General features: G+C 43.9%; 1 protein-coding gene across 1 annotated transcript in view; it reads left to right on the forward strand.

The window, feature by feature from the left end:
• Positions 1-778: 778 nt before the first annotated feature.
• Positions 779-16,316, forward strand: part of Capn13 (calpain 13) — a 78,729-nt gene continuing 63,191 nt past the window's right edge. The window contains exon 1 of the mRNA XM_087216500.1: positions 779-1,142. The gene's annotated coding sequence lies outside the window, so the exon portion shown is untranslated. The remainder of the gene's footprint in view (positions 1,143-16,316) is intronic.

The raw sequence follows: 16,316 nt of genomic DNA on the forward strand, positions 1-16,316 counted from the left end.
TTTATAGATTAGTAAACTAACACTCAGAGAAGAAAAGACTTGCCCAGATCATAAAGCCAGAACTTGTAGAACTAGAATTAAGACCCACTTCCCACCAAGCCAGTGTCCCCTACCCCACCCACTGTGCTGTCTCCCAGGGTGATTTGAGCCACTTCTCATGGGTGCTTGGATTCTTCCTTCCGTCATCCAATTCCCATCTTTTCCCACCCATCCCAGCCTGGATTTGGACCACTCATAGAGTGTATGGTGATTTCCCCATTTTTCCTGCTTTACTGATTGCATCCTTTTCTCCTATGACTGAAGGTGAACCATATTATCAGGGTTGTAGACTCAAGGAGCACGGGGTTTGCCTGCCTCATCTGGTTCTCCCTAACCTGTTAAGCAGGAAGGATGCAGGCACCGTCTCCAGGTTTCAGCATCCTCTATGTTAATCTGTTCTGAAATTTACTTGTAAAAAGAAGATTCTAATTCCAAAATAGAAAAGGCACAGGATAGGATTTTCCTTGAGTGGGAAAGACCCTTGATGGGGAAGACATAACAGTGTGCTTCCAGGAGGAGAATGAGGCATGACAAAACGTTGCTTCCCTGAATATTCTCTTGGTACTTCCTCTGTGCTTCTAGAAAGGTTTTGTAAAAACACAGATTCCCTGAAGCAGAATAAAGATGAAGAAATGGACATGTTAGGAAACAAGGAAAACCACAACCAAGGCAGCCGAGCAATCAATGGCTAGGGTTGTCCAGGAGGGAGGTGGGGTCAGGTAGGGTTTGTGTTGGGGTGGAGGATCTGAGAGATCTTACTGTTAAACCTTATGATCTTTTCATATACTTATATTCTCATATTCTCTCCCTCCCCTTCCTCCCCACCTCTCATGCCAGGCCCAAACACTGTTTGACTAAGGTGGAGTCCCAGCACCTGCTGTGCAATATAAGGAAGAGCCTGAGGGGTGGAAGTCAGCAGTTGCTGGCACTGCATTTGCCTCACAGTTGCTCCAGAGAGACTGTGCTGTCCGCCGTCCCCTCTGCCACCCTCCATCCTGCAGACTCTTGGTGCCGAACCTGCAGGAGCAGCTCAGTCCCGGCTCAGCCTCTTGCAAGGACACTGCTGAGCAGCACTCCATCATATGTACTTGTGCAGGACACAGGTAAGGTGTGAGTGGAGGTCGCTGGGCTCTGGAGCAAGCCAGTGCTCCAGACATAAATGACCTTCTGAATTTTCCAGAGAGCTGCTTTACGATGCAGAGTTTGAGTTCCCACCCCTAGAGAAATAATAATTCAATAGCTCTGCAAACTGGGTATTTCTCATTCAAGTGGTCCAAGGAGATGCTTTAAGAACAAGGGGAAAAAAATACATTGACTCCTTAAGAGAAGCCTATCAAAAGTTGTCCAGTTCATGAAAATTGAGGATTTATCAATCAGTGAATCACCTTCGCTTTCTGCTTATTCAAAGTCCCAACCTTGAAAGCGATATTGACCATGAGGGATTCCCTGAGGCAGGAATCATGTCTTCTGTGTTCACTGATGTCTAGAGTCTGTTGCACAGTAGGTATTTTTAAAATATTGCTAAAAGGAAGAAATGAGCCCAGGCCCTCTGGTTTCTAACAGTTTAGTGTACTAATTACATACATGAATAAAGGTGAAAAATCTGGGCTAATCCCAAAAGGCAGATCACTCCCACTTCCAAAACTCAGATGGTTGCCGCATCTCTGTAGCTGCACTAGTGTCACCTACTGTATATGGCTCTTCATCTGCTAGAGTTGTGTCACCCGTGAGATGTGGCGCTCTTCTCAGGGAGACAGTTCTAGCTGTTTAGTTTGAAACCAAGCTAACCACATTAGAGTAAATGTAGATGTCTTCCCTCTCTTCCCTCTGTGGTTACAGTGGAGTTACTGACCTGGGTCAAAAGCAGAACTTTGCTTATGCCCAAGAGGCACTAACTAGGTCTTCTTCCATCAGTACTCCCTCTTGGATTGCCTCAGCTTGACCTTCCTGCTTGTGGAGGGAGAGCGCATGAGGGCTGTAGGAGGTCCACTGGTCAGTACTTTGGCTGACGAGAATATAATGACCTAGCAATTGTGTAATAGGTAACAGTGATATGTAGCATGACCTCATGATTCTTAATTTGTACATGGAGAAAGTGACTTACTGTTAAGTTCACAACAGACACAAACGTGGCTGAGCTGGAGTCCTACTGTGCCTCATCTTGTCCCACCTCCTGTTACTTGGTTATATTCTGTGACTCCCTTGGAAGAACACCTTAGAAGAAAAAGTGATATCAGGAAATATACCAATTAATCATCTATATATTGGCATTGAAGGTGTACTCTGTTCGTTCTTGATACTACCCTATGTGTTATCTGTGTGACTTTCGGCATGGTATTTTACCTCACAGTTTCCCCATCACTAAAATGTAGTAGCCATAGTATCAGCCTCATAAGATTGCAAGGGTTAAATGTTGTAGTATGTGAAGCATGCAGTAGTGCCTAGCACATGGTAAGTGCTTAAGAAATTTTAGTTATTACTATTGTTATTACTTGGACTGGGTTCACTGTGAAAGACAACCTGAGGCCAAGTGGGACTGCTACTGCATGGACCTATTGGGAGATACAATCCCAGAGCAGGTAGAGTGAGGGGAATGGGAAATAAACAGAGGAAGATGGGAAGCAATACAGGTCACCCAGCTGGCCTCCCTTCACAGAGTCATAGATGGCACTTGGCCAAAGCAGAACATCCCAGGACTAGCTCTACAGAAACACTGTGTCTTATGGCCCATCAGAGAGTGGAGAAGTGATGTCAGTTTCTCCCGTCTCCTCTCTCTCCTTAAAGCAGCTCAGTCTCCTGCATTGGTGAGCCTGTACCATCTGGCTCCCTTGGCAGCCACTGGGAAACCTGGACCCTGTTCCTTGAGACATAGAACCTTTTCTGAGTCCAGAAATAGATTCCAGAGCCACTTTCCTGGCTAGGGTAGAAAGAAAACCAAGAGTCCCAGAAACAAAATAGACTAAAAGAACTGAAGATAGTACCTAAAATATGTTCAGTAACCTTGGAGTTTTCATTATTAGGGTTTTCTGGACTCTGTGCAGGGCACTGGTGTTTCCTGGCGGCACTTCTTTCTCCCATGAGAAAACCGTGAAGTTCCTCAAGTGGGCTGCTCCAGCCTGTTGTGCTTCAGGGCTTGGAAGAAGTCTGAACACACCCGAAGGCTCTCAAACTTTGTGTGGTGGTGCATGCCACTGACAGTACAGAAGCCCAGGGCCCTGCAGAATCCAGGGAAAATGTCAGTCCCAACACCCCTTGGGATGCTGAAACAGTGTTTCCTAAAGATTCATGCAGAGAAGGAGAATTCTAGGGGCTACTGCTGAGAACTCCTTAATATAAAGGTTCTAGGATGAATATTTGGGCTAATGGTGCCACCTATTCCCTCCTTCTCAGATGGTGATGATTCAGATTTGCATATAAAGGCTCTTAGAAAAACCAGACACAGATATTGGCCAACTGAGAGCGTCTGCCACCCCCATGCTAACATATTAGGAAGCACTGCCTTGTACCATGGAGACCCTGTCTCCCTTCTGTCTTGATTCTTGAGTTCTCCAGGGACTCTTTTCACTTTTGTACTTGTTTTTCACTTTGCACTTTTTTTCACATTGCATAAATATTTTTGGATAAAAATTCTGCACTATAATGAGAAGTTGTTCAGTACAGGAAAGTTCACCCATCTGCAAAGCTGATTCTTCCAAGAAACAACCAGGAAAGCTCAGCCAAGCACCATCTTCCCATCTTAGTAATGAAGACAATTGAACATGGGATCCCTGAGGGGGGCTCCTGTACTCTGGTGCTCATGTTAAAAGGAAGGTGAAGGTCATTTTATCCAGACTCTGCATTCATAGAGACAATCTCTTTGCTTTCATTTGTTTAAATCTGTTTATGAGTTGGGTCTGACAAACAGATCAGATTTGTAAAGAGATGACATAGGGATATGCAGCGAAGGTTTGCTCCATTGCCACTCCCTCTTGTGGAGTTGTGTGTGAGATGAGAGGAATATAGTATAAATTAACAGAACAGGGTATAATACATATCCTCCTGACATGTGTATTGATTACATATATCCCACTAGCTATATCCTAATTTACAGTTGGCTCCCATATCTGTGGGCTCTGTAGCCACAGATTCAACCAATCATGGATCAAAAATATTGGAAAAGGGCTGGGGATTTAGCTCAGTGGTTCTGCTGCCTGCCTCGCAAGCACAAGACCCCAAGTTAGATCCCTGGTACAAAAAAAAAAAAAAAAAAAAATTGGAGAAAAGTTTCTCTACTGAATGCGAACAGAATTTTTGTTATTCCCTAAACAATATAGTATAACAATGATTTGTACTAAATTTACATTGTGTTAGTATAAGTAATCTAAATGTAATTTAAAATACACAGGAGGATATGCATAAATTATTAAGAAATATGTTAATATGTATATTGATTATGCCATTATATATCATAACATACATTTGTCCCTCCATACCTACGTTATGAGATGTGACTGAAATATGGTAAATGTTTAAATTTTTTAAAAAATGAATCCCCTTCAAAATACTCTTCTTCACTTCAAACACTCTTATCCCATCATTATTGCCACTTTCTGAAGCAGTTCCGGAAGTGCTCTTTCCTGAGTGTCTTTACAAGGTATGATCAGGGATATGGTGAACGGTGCGGTCTAGGGCCATCCAACAGAAGGACAAGCTTATAAAAATATCACGGGGTGTCCTCATCCACCTTATTTGCCAGATCTGGCACAATATGACTTCTGGCTCTTCCTGAATGTCAAAATGACCGTGAAAGAGAAATGTTTTGCATTGATTCTGAACATCGAGGCAGCCAGGACAGTGCCACTAATGATTCTCATGAAAAAGGACTTCCAGAACTGCTTTAGAAAGTGATAAGGAAAACAGAATAAGTGTGTTCACAGAGAGGGAGGGTATGGGGAGGGGGTTAATGGCAATACGTCTTTTACTGCAATACATTATTTAAAATTTAAACATTCACCATTTTTTCAATCATACCTTGTATAGGAGGGACTTGAACATGCTTGTATTTGGGTATCCACAGAGAACCTGGCACCTTGGAACCCCTATGGGTCTGAAGGCTGCTATGTCCTGATGCAGTGGTCTGGCTGATGGGCTGCCTCTAACTCCTTGCACTGGGAGAGAGCAGGGCTTTGGGGTTAACATCTTTCTTCCATTAAATAAGCCCCAAGGCACTTCTGCTTTCCCTCTTTCCTTTGGGAAGCACTCCGCCCTTGCACCATGCTGGCTCAACTCTCCCACAGCCACCTCCCAGGCCTGACCAGGGGGTCCCACCCTGCAGGGAGAACCAGCCACACCCTATCACCCTGTAGACCAGAGCCACTGTTCTAAAGACTCCAGTGACTTCATCTAGATCCAGTGGGCTCTCAGGGCCTGAGGAAGGAGAGCCAGTGAGGTCCACAGGAACACGTGCCTTCTCCCTAAGAAGCCTTCATTGGTAGTGGCTGCAAACCAGCTGAACTACATCATTAAGCCCCATCTCTGAAAGCACCAGCTTCCTTTCCGGAATCAAATTTGAGGAATTTTCAGGAGGCATCACCTGGAGGTGGAGTCCAGGGCAGAGGCTTCTGAACAAGCTGGTTCCTGGCATTCTAGTGGGCTGGTACATTCCATCAACTCAGGGCTATCCTGATCCAGTGCCACCTTCTCCTTACCTAACCCTAACCCTGATCTTCTGCCATGCCCAGGATGGCCACGTGAAGGCTGGTACTCCCAAGGGGCCTGGCTCAGAGGTCCACCTGCTGGCTCCACGGTGGTTTCTTCCCCAACGTGTGGTAGCCTAAGCAGCACTGGGTGTGGGATCACTCAAGAGATCCATCTGGGATGCACAGCAGTTGTATGCTTTCCTGCTGCGGCTTGAGTATGCACATCCGTTGGACGAGGCGGCATGTGACAGTGACACCCTAGGCTGGTAGGATGGCATGGGAACACCTTCCCTGGGGCCTCCAACCCTTCTTGCATCATTCTCTCCCAGGCCTCCATCCTCATCCTCAAGGGCCCCATCCCTACTCCCTGGCTAGGCCTGGCTTCCTTTCTATCCCGGGCCCTCTCAGTTGAGTCCCTGCCACTTTCTCTGTGTGGTCCCTTTGCCTTGGTCCGACTCTTCCCTTTTGTTTCTCTTTGTCTCACTTTAAGGAGAAGCTAAGAAGATAGGTCAAGAGGAAATCCTTCAGGAATAAATGGATTATCTGAGTGTGGCCTCAACATGCAAAAGGCCTTGAAAAGGAAAAGGAAACAGCAAAGGAAAAAAGACCTGAATGTGGTGCTCTCTGGTTCATACCTTTAGGGACTGAGCAGGTGGGAGCCTGGGTCCTGTCGGGGGCACTGGTTCAAAACAATAGCTCTGAAGACTGAGCCTGGTGCCTGGCAGTCCCCACTTCCAGGGTCCCTCCAATACGCTTTAGAGGAAATCTGAGTTAGTTAAGTGGGAAAAGCGTATCTTCTTCATGGGTGGAAAACAATCTATGCCCAGAAATCTAGGAAAATATCCAATATTACACACTGTTTCTGAGAGGCCTATAGTTGTAGTACCCAGAAAGACTATTCCACCTTGTCCACAGAGTAGAACTGACAGTTTATTCAAGAACGTTGCAGGTCTCCTTTTAAATTGAATGATACATCAAAGGTCTCTGGAAAGGGGAGAGGAGGATTCTTTCCTGCAAAGACAAGTTTCCTTTTCCTGTGTTGGCACAGGATGAACCTAAACTTAATGGAAAGGAATAAAACATTAGTTGGGTTCCTATTTTATTGTCTGCCAACGATATTATTTAGGGTACATAAGAACCCATATTCTTGATGCCAAAAACACAGAATATTACAGGTAAAAGGCACTTCAAAGAGTAAGTCCAAATTTCTTAGCTTTCCCAATGGGGGAACTGAGGCTAGAGGAGGGAGAGACGTGATCTAGGCCCAGAGATTTCAGGGGAGCTACATGGATCCTTTGGGTGACAAAGAGGGGCAATGTCTGCACTGTCTGTCACAGAAGGCAGCCTCTGCTGTCTCATGCCAGGCTGTTGCTCTGCTTGGCAGCTGGCCCTGAGGTTGGACCCAGTCACTGGCAGGCGATGGATAGTTCTATTCTGAGTGCTCGCTTCTCTGGCACCTGCTTCAGATCTGGGATGCTTCCTGGCTTTCTCAATCTGAAGCCACGAGACAGGCTTCTTTCATGTCTCCCACATTCCTGGCCCAGGGTAGATTAGAGACAGTCTTGGAGGATGAAAACTACTTGCTACCCCACACCCTTCTAGGCCCTGATCAAGCAGAAAGGAGGACAGAGGACGGACAGAGCCTGCTTTCCTTGCCTGGAAGCTAGGGCGGGACAGGAGTGTACTAAAAGTGCTGGTGAAATTCATTTGACCTTAAGCCTCAGTTTTCCATTCTGTAGAGTGAGCCCTGTATAGTCTTCCTCTAGAATTGCCTTTCTGGGTGCCACGACCCCAACCCATTTTTTAGGACACCCAGGCATAGAAACACTCAGATGCCCGAAGTGTGGGGCCCTGGGGATAGCTCCCCTGGGGGTTCCGTTCCATCCTCAAAATCTGACATTTATGTTCCTTTCTCACCCTGAGATGTCTTCCCCCAGCCGTCCTTAGAGGAGTCACAGGGTCTCTGTCACAGCAGATGGCCGCATGCACAAAGGTCTCCTTCTGTTGCTCTCCCTGCCTCCCCTCTCCTTTTCTTCCCTTTCTCTTTCCTCTCTGCTTGCTTCCCTCTCTCTTCCGGGCTGTCTCCTCTTTCTCTGCTCCCGTGCCTCCCTGCTTTGCCTCACTCTCTTCCTCCTCCTCCCTCCCTCTCTCTCTCCTCCTCCTTCCATTCCTCCACCTCCCGCCCTCTCTCTCCCCCAAAGCCCTGAGGTGTGCCTTGCCGAGGTGACAGAGAGCTGGAAGTGCTTTGCACCAGCGTTTTTCCCCCCACCAGAGAGCAGCTAAGTGCCTTATTTTCTCCACTCGGGTGGCTAAATTATTCTCCATGTGTTAAACAGTGTAATTAAACACATACACACGAGCGTGCAGGGGCCCTCCCCACCCTTCCTTGTTCCTTGTCAGCAGAGAGAGTGTCAGCCGCAGGCTTCGAGCTCTGTTAGTTTTAATTTGAGTTGTGGAATTAGTAATGGGTTTTGCTGGAACACTGTTGCGGGAAATAGATCGCTCCTCGTGCAGGGTTTGGGCACCATTTCAAATGAGTATTTGTTAAGGAGAAAACCGTCCCTTGTCATGTTCTGCTACATTACATCAGATTTATTCCCATTGTTCAGAAAAACACCAGCCGGGAGAGGGCTGTGGTCCTCACTCCTGGGCAGGCAACAACTGGAAGCTTCTTCAGGTTTCTTAGCTGACTGAAAACCAAATGCAAACAGAGTCACCCACTGTGGCTGGGATATGCCAGGCACCTAAGCACATCTGTCCCACAGACAGGGACACCGGGGCACCTGTTTCCGTGCAGCCTGGGGGGCTGGTGTCCTGGGACCCACCCTAGGCACAAAGAGACTGAGCAGTTTGGTGGTGTGAGATTTGGGTGTTGAAAAAAGGCAGCTGAGTGGAGAGAGCCCAGCAGGTCAAAGGTGAAAAGGATCTGGTGGATTCAAGTGTTCTTCCCCTCCATGCTTTTACAATCATCTTTTCTGCCCTGCTGCGCTCCTGTGTCCTTCCTTGTTCTGTGGTAATGCAAGTCCTTAGTAGCTTTTCGTCAGCACTGTCCAATAAGGTAGCCACTAGTTGCACGTAGATGTTTGCAGTTAAATGTAAATGAAATAAAATGGGATCAAATTAAAATTCAGTTTCTTAGTCATAGCAGCCATATTTCAAGTGCTCCATAGCCACATGTGGCTAGGGGTTACTATATTGGACAGCATGAGTATAGACCATTCTGCTCGTTGCAGAAAATCCTAATGCAAAGCTCTCTAATCAAAATCACCACTACAGAGCGAGATCCTGCCTCAAAAAAAAAAAAAAAATCACCCCCCCCCCAGTATCTGGGACCCAGTTCCACCTTCTGGACCACATAGCTTATATGTGGTTCCTTTGCATTCAAATCCTTTCCCACGGAGGGCGAGCACTCAGTTTCCTCCAGGCAGTTTCCTCCATGCAACATATGGGAAAAACAGGATGCTGGGAAACTGGAGAGCAGCTGGTGTCTGTGGTGTCCACCACCTAGATTAAGGATACTGGTCATTAGGCTCAAGTTCATGGCCAAAGCAGCGAGCCAGGTGGGACACCTGAGGAGCTCCGGATGGGGTGATGGTCACAAGATTTACTATGTGCCATGCCAGGCCCTTTATAGGACTCTTCTCACTGCTCCTAACCAGTGCTAGGAAGCTGGTTTTACTGCCTCCAGCCCATTTTATATATAAGGAAATGAGGTTCAGATATGCCAGTGTTCAAGGGCTTCCAGTCGGTAAGTGACAGCCGGGCTTAAACCCAAGTTCTGACCTGATTCCACTTGTCCATAACCATCATTCAGTGCTGCTGTTTTTATTCTTTTAATATTTTTTCTTGAGAGATAAGGCACAGCCTAGTTTTTCAAACTAGAACCTAACCTTGGGAACCAGAGAAGCAGCCAGGGAGACTTAGGGGTGTGGAACTCATTGTGGGTCCAAAGGTATTTTACTGTCTCAGAGCAGGATTATTCTGGAGAACAGGGCTAAAGGGCTGAGAATCTGTAGGCTCTTCTGCCTGCCTTTCCCCCAAGATTTTCTGTAGATCTCCAGCTGTTCTTCTCTGGAGAGAGATCTCTTGACAGTCTCTTGACAGTCTACCTGTTCACTTGTCAGGACGGCCTCCAGCCTGGATGGTGCATTTGAGCTGATTAGATGGAGTCACCACTCGCTCCAGGTGGGCATTGCTGCAGGCCTGTTCTGGCTGGGAGCATGGCGCTTGCTTCCCTGGCCAGGTGTCCTTAAGCTTCTCCAAGCCTTCTTCAGCTATGACTGAGAATGTTGCTGGCCCTCGGAATGTGGCCCCTAGAACGAACACGGATGTCTGTGTGGGTCAAGAGCAGCGTTAGACAAGGGACTGGCGCCGTCTCGGCTAGAGCTATGCTGCTCCACTCTGGAAGCTGTTCAGAACCTACCAAACCTTTCATAGTTTTGCTTCATTTTAAACAGTAAGGCATGCAAAAGTTTTTTATTGGGCTATACATTTGTGATACATAATTATTATATTCATCTTGGGGAATTGGTACATACACATATTGTATCTTGATCATTTTTATTTCCCTTTTCCTCTTTCTGTCCTTTTCCCCTTTCTCCAGATCCTCTTCCCATCTTCACAAATTCTACCTCCTATTTCCTACCATATGTTTTTCATTTTGCCCTTAAATTATTTATATGTTAGGGTTTCTCATATAAGAGAAATCATGGGATATTTATCTTTCTGTGTCTGATTTATTTCACTTAGCATTGTGGTCTCAAGATCCATTTTCCTACAACTGATTCAAATTTATCTTTCTTTAGGGTTGAGTAGTATTCCATTATGTACACCACAGTTTTTGTATCTATTCATCTGTTGATCCCATATAGGCCACTTCCATAATTTAGCTCTCGTGAATTGTGCTCTATAAACATGTACATGCATGTGTCAGTGTAGGATGATAACCCTAACTCTTTTGGGAAGATACCTAGGAAAGGAATAGCTTGATCAAATGGAATTTCTATTTTTTAGTTTTTTTGAGCAAAATATTTTTAAGTGAAATTTAGCCAAGGCAGACCCTACTCACTGTGTGCTTGCATGGTTCACCTCCAAATGCAAAGACACTTACAGTGGCCTTGGTTAAGTTTCATCTTCTTGGTGTTGAAGTCATTTGGGGTTTTGATTCTGTCCTCAGTTAATGGTACTTCCTTTATTTCTATTACTAAACATGATAAAAGAGGAAAATGATCTTCATTTTCATTTCAAGGACTAAGATAAAAATGTTGAATGAGACAGGACTGGGAACAGAGTTCTTTGACTGTTACAGTGGCATGAGTCTAAGATAACCCCAAAGAATTCGTCCATAATCTCTGGCTCAAACTGTGAATTCTGTTTATGATGCTATACTTTACTTTAATGTGCTACATTGCACTGTAAACCATACGACATGATGTATGACCTATCCAGTCTAGTCTGGTTTTACCATCTTATGCATAGGGAGTGCAGATTTTATCAAATACTTTAATTAATATATATATATATCTGCCTCCAGTATTATTTACTAATTATTCAAAATTTTTCTTTGCAACTCTGTATCATAATTTTGCTATGAATATCAAACTTCTTAAAATTTTTATAACTGTAAAAATCTTTTATTTTTTATTTAAAATTTTTTTATTAGTACATATTTGCCATACATAGTACTCACATTTGTCATGGCAATTTTGTACCTATACATAATATACATTCATTCTTTTTTCCCATTCCCCTCCTGTTCCTTCAACCCTTCTTCCCTTTCCCATTTACAGAAGCTTTGTTTCCATTTTTTCCTTCCATTCTTTGTTTTCTTAATCCCTGTTCTCTTTCTGTCCTTCTCCCTCCCCCTCCCTTATTCCCCTTCCCATTGGAACGTGTTCTTCCTACTTCCCAGTATCTAAGCTCCATTTTTCCCCTTGTTTACCCTTAGGGTTTCTCACACAAGAGAAACAATGAGATATTTAAACATGTGTGTCTTATTTATTTCACTTAAAATTATGATCTTGAGGTGCATCTATTTGCTTACCAATGACTCTTCTTTATGGCAGAATAGTACTCCATTGTATATAAATGCCAAATTTTCTTTATCCATTCATCGGTTGATGGGGAACTGTAAAAATCTTTAACTCAGTACTTTGGAAAACAATAGTGTTCATTACAAATAAATTTTTTATTATAAAAAGAGAATCTCAGATTAGAGTTCCATAATAATGAACAGTCGGCTCAATTTATAAAAATTACATTCATTAACAAATATTTGCAATATGTTTCTGTTTGTATAAAGAATACCTGTGTTCTACAAAAGGCCCTGTAAAAGATCGAGATAAGCCACAAATTGGGAGGAGATATTTGCAACACATACAACCAACAAAAGATAGATGTCCAGAGAAAGTAAAGAATTCCAACAAATCAATAAGAAAAAGACAACCCAATAGACAAATGGGCGTAAAATATGAATATTCATTTCTCAAGAGAGGGAACAGGGATGGAAAAGAACCCCATTGAAAGATGCTCCATCTTGCCAGTAATCAGGAAAACAAATTAAGACTACAAGGACCTGTTCTTTACTTCCACCAGACAGATACAAATAAGAAGCTTGCCAATACCAATAGTTACTGAGGATATATAGCAATAGGAACTTCTTTACAATACTAGTGAGATTCTAAATTGGAATTAATTGGGCATTGTCTTAGTTACTTTTCTTGTTGCTGAGATAAAATATTTGTCCCAAACTTAAGGAAGCGAAGGTTTATTTCAGCTCACTATTCATAGAGGTTTCAGTCCATACTCAGCTGGCTTTGAGGCAGGGTGGCATGGCAGAGGGATGTTGCAGAGGAGAAACAGTTCATAATTTTTCACTAAAACAGGAGGAAAAGAATATTAAATATCCATGGAAAGGAGGTATCTAAATAAATGGTAGAGCGCTAACATGTTATGTAGCAATCAGAATAAATAGCATTCAACTACTCTTGTAGGGCTAAAACAACAAGTTGCTGAACACTATATAAACTATGCATAGCACTTAATTTTTAAACAACTTTAAGTGTGGTTAACATACACAATGGTACATATTTAGAGCGTAGGCTTTGACGAGTTTCTGCGTGTGTATATCCACATGAAATCACCACTACACTCAAAATAATCAGTATTTGCACTGCCCCTCAAAGTTTTCTCATAATCCTTTGAAATCTGTTCCTCCTTCCACCCCATTTCTGAGCGATCGCTGAACTTTTTTCTATCATGGTACATTAGTTTGCATTTCTAGGATTTTATATAAATGATATCATACAACATGTATTCTGTTTTGACTGGCTTCTTTCACTCTGCATAATGATTTTTGAGATTCATCCATGTTGTTGCAAGTATCACAGATATTTCTACCATTAAGACATTTCTACCTCATCATCCTTCTGCCAATTCAAATAACATTTGTATACTCAGCAGTTAGGTGCTGCTCTGCCATTTGCCCTCATGCCCATTGGTATCCTTCATCTGTACTCTGAGGTCCTACTTGCTATGTCCCAATTCCTCTTGGATCTGCATACTCCCTGGAATACATAACCAGAACCAGGAGAGTTGTTAGGTCAGCCTGAGGTTAGTCACTGCTGTGGCCTGAACCATTTCCCCCCAAATTTTATGAAGCTCCAGTCCTAACTGTACCTGTTTCTGGAGATAGAGTCTTTAGGAGCAATGAAGGTTAAAGATGTCATAATAATAGTCCTGACGGATAAAAAAAAGAGGGAGCCATCTCAATCTTTCTGTGTCTGCTTGCCCCACTCCATGTGACCATTAAGGCTAATATGTCAACTCCATTGGATTAGGAAATGCCTAGTAGATTAGTAAAGCACTCTCCTTGGTGTGTGTCTGGGTGAGTCAAAAAGACATGACCTTGAGTATTAAATATGGTCCCTCATCTATTCCTCTCTGGCACTGTTCCCCTGTTCTGAGTTCCCAGCCAACGTGAACTAAGAAATTTTGCTCTGCCATGCTCCTTTGCTATGATATTTCTGCCTTGGAGCCAGCTGGCCATGAACTGAACCCTCTGTAACCATGAGCCAAATTAAACCTCTTTTTTAACTTGTGGGAGTTGGGTATTATGTCCCAACAACGGAAAGCTCACTAATACACCCCATCATATGAGGACATAAAAACCTGACCAAGCTAGGAATCTGTTTGCAGACTTACAGTCTCCAGAAAGAACTGTGAGAAAATAAATTCTCTTGTTGAAATCCCTAGTCCAGTGATGGCACACATTTAGAGACCAAGTGTCCAAACTGTAACCCACTTACTTATCACAAAGTGCCAACACTGCAATTAAACCTGAACACTGTGTTTTAGTTTAGAAAAAAGCAACTGTTACCTGGTGCTCAGCTACTGGGGTGAGTTGGCTTGTGTGCCAACAGAGAGGGCTCTGTGTGCCTGCTGTGGCACACGTGCCATAGGTTCACCATCACTGCCCTAGTCCGTGATATTTTGTTATGCAGCCTGAGCTGACTAAGACATCCCCTCACTCAGCAAGGAATCAAGGGAGCCTGCATTCTGCTTGTTTCGTACACAGTGAGGTGAGGAACAGAGGAGGTTTCATGGCCCCAAGTGCACTTTCTTCCTGCTTCTGAAGCTTGATCATTAGCTTACACAGTTACTCACAGGAAAAACTTCATGTCAACTCTGTCACGCCAACTCCTCCTGGGTCATTTTTCTTGCCACCTCCAAGAAATACCTTACAGAAAGACAGACTTTAACCTGAACATCAGGTAGGCCTTCATCTCCCTGATTCTCTTTCTTAAATCCAAGCAGTAGCATCTTGTCTTGCCCTTGCGTGCCTTACAAAGTGAGGCAGGAAGGGAAGAGAAGGAACCAAAAGCCCTCTCCAAAGTGACACACAGGAAAATGGGTTGGTCTTTTCTGGGGTACACAACGTGAATTACTGTCACGTTCTCTAGATGAACAATCCAGAGAGAAAGGAGGCGGCCCTGGGAGGTGTAAAGTGTGTGTGTGGAGGCTGAGAAAGCTTCTCCGCCTGCCTCCCTTCTCGGCTCCTCTAAACTTTCTCCCCAGAGCAGCCACCTCCTATAGCACAGACACCCACCTGCTCTGTATTCTCTGCACCTTTCCCTTCCCACCTCGGCCTGAGCAGCCAGGGAGCAGAGACGGAGGTGTGATCGCCCGCCATGCTTAAGCCCACCACCTGCAGGTCCCCCTGAGCCCAGCCTGTCCTTAGGTCTGAGCAGGTCCTTGTCTGAATGTGCCAGGCCTCTGCACAGTCCCTTCATGCTAAACAGTCATCATGATCATCACACTAGTAATGATTATGTATTGACTGCTTTCTATTTACCAGTCACTGTGCTAAGCATTCTGCAGGCATGGTTTCATCCGAGTCTCACCACAGCCCGATTACGTGTGTCATATTATCTTCATCTCCATTTCACAAATGATGGAAATGAACCTTACAAGGCATTCCTAAAGTCTGGCCAAGCTACTACCCACGGGGGGCAGTGGGGACCCTCCAGATGGGCTGGAAATTGACTCCCTCAGGTAGGGATTTTCCATGGTTCTAATGGAAAAATGAAGCAATTCTTCAAGTTTTTATTTTTATATGCAACAAATGGCTTCTTACTAGCAATCCTGTAATTGTGTACTAAGGATAACTACAATTTAGTTCCCATAAAAATAAACTTTCATAAAAGTAGCTCATTACTGGAGTTCATCACACACTCCAATGTTTGGGAGGACGGAGGCTTGGCAGCGCTGTGTTCATTCCTCTGTTCCCATGCACAGATGCAATTGGTAAACCCGTAATTTTCCCAACTCTTCCTTACTGGGTGTCACTACCTTTGCCTTGAATTGACAACTGGTTTCCATCACTATCTTTGCTCTTGAATGATAGCTTGCTGTTATTTTAGCTTTATCGCTATTTATTTAATTTGTTGTGGTTCTCTACATAATCCTACTGTAAGTGGGGAGGCATATTGAATAGTTTAGTCTGCTGTTTTCCAAGAACGAGGTTGAAGAAATACACATATTAGGCCTGTGAAACTGCACCTGTTTCACCACGTTGTACCTTAGGTTAAACCATACAAATCTGACTATATTCAACTATTTTTAACCCATAAAAATGCCAATTTTGTGGGGTTCAATTTATTAGTTCAAATGTAAATTACTACTATCTTGTCTGGAAGGCAATTGTATGTGCAATTCCCTCTAAATAAGTGTGTGCAATGACACTTAATTGGTGATATTCTGACTCTGAATTTGTGCTATCTAAATAATTTGCCACATACCATTATAAGGTAACGGCAAGATAATTGCTACATTATTTTAAGTTTGCATATATTTTTCTGGCATTCAAAATCTTGAGTGTATGTTCATGCTCTTTCTTTATAAGTCATTTATCCATGTCCTCTCTCACCTTTGTTCACTGTAGTGCAGCAATGGGCGGGACATGCAGACCATGGAGTCTTTTGTGGCACCTAAGCAGACAGTGGCCAAAGAAGCTTCAAAAGCACTACCATAAGGCCGGGGAAGATTTCTCAATTAATAAAATTAATCTAGAATGCAGATCTAGGCCGGCCTCATGGGTGG

The sequence above is a fragment of the Heterocephalus glaber genome, unplaced genomic scaffold (assembly GCF_053883595.1).
Source record: "Heterocephalus glaber isolate CG9 unplaced genomic scaffold, H.glaber_assembly_v1.0 deba00001457, whole genome shotgun sequence".
Taxonomy (NCBI): domain Eukaryota; kingdom Metazoa; phylum Chordata; class Mammalia; order Rodentia; family Bathyergidae; genus Heterocephalus; species Heterocephalus glaber.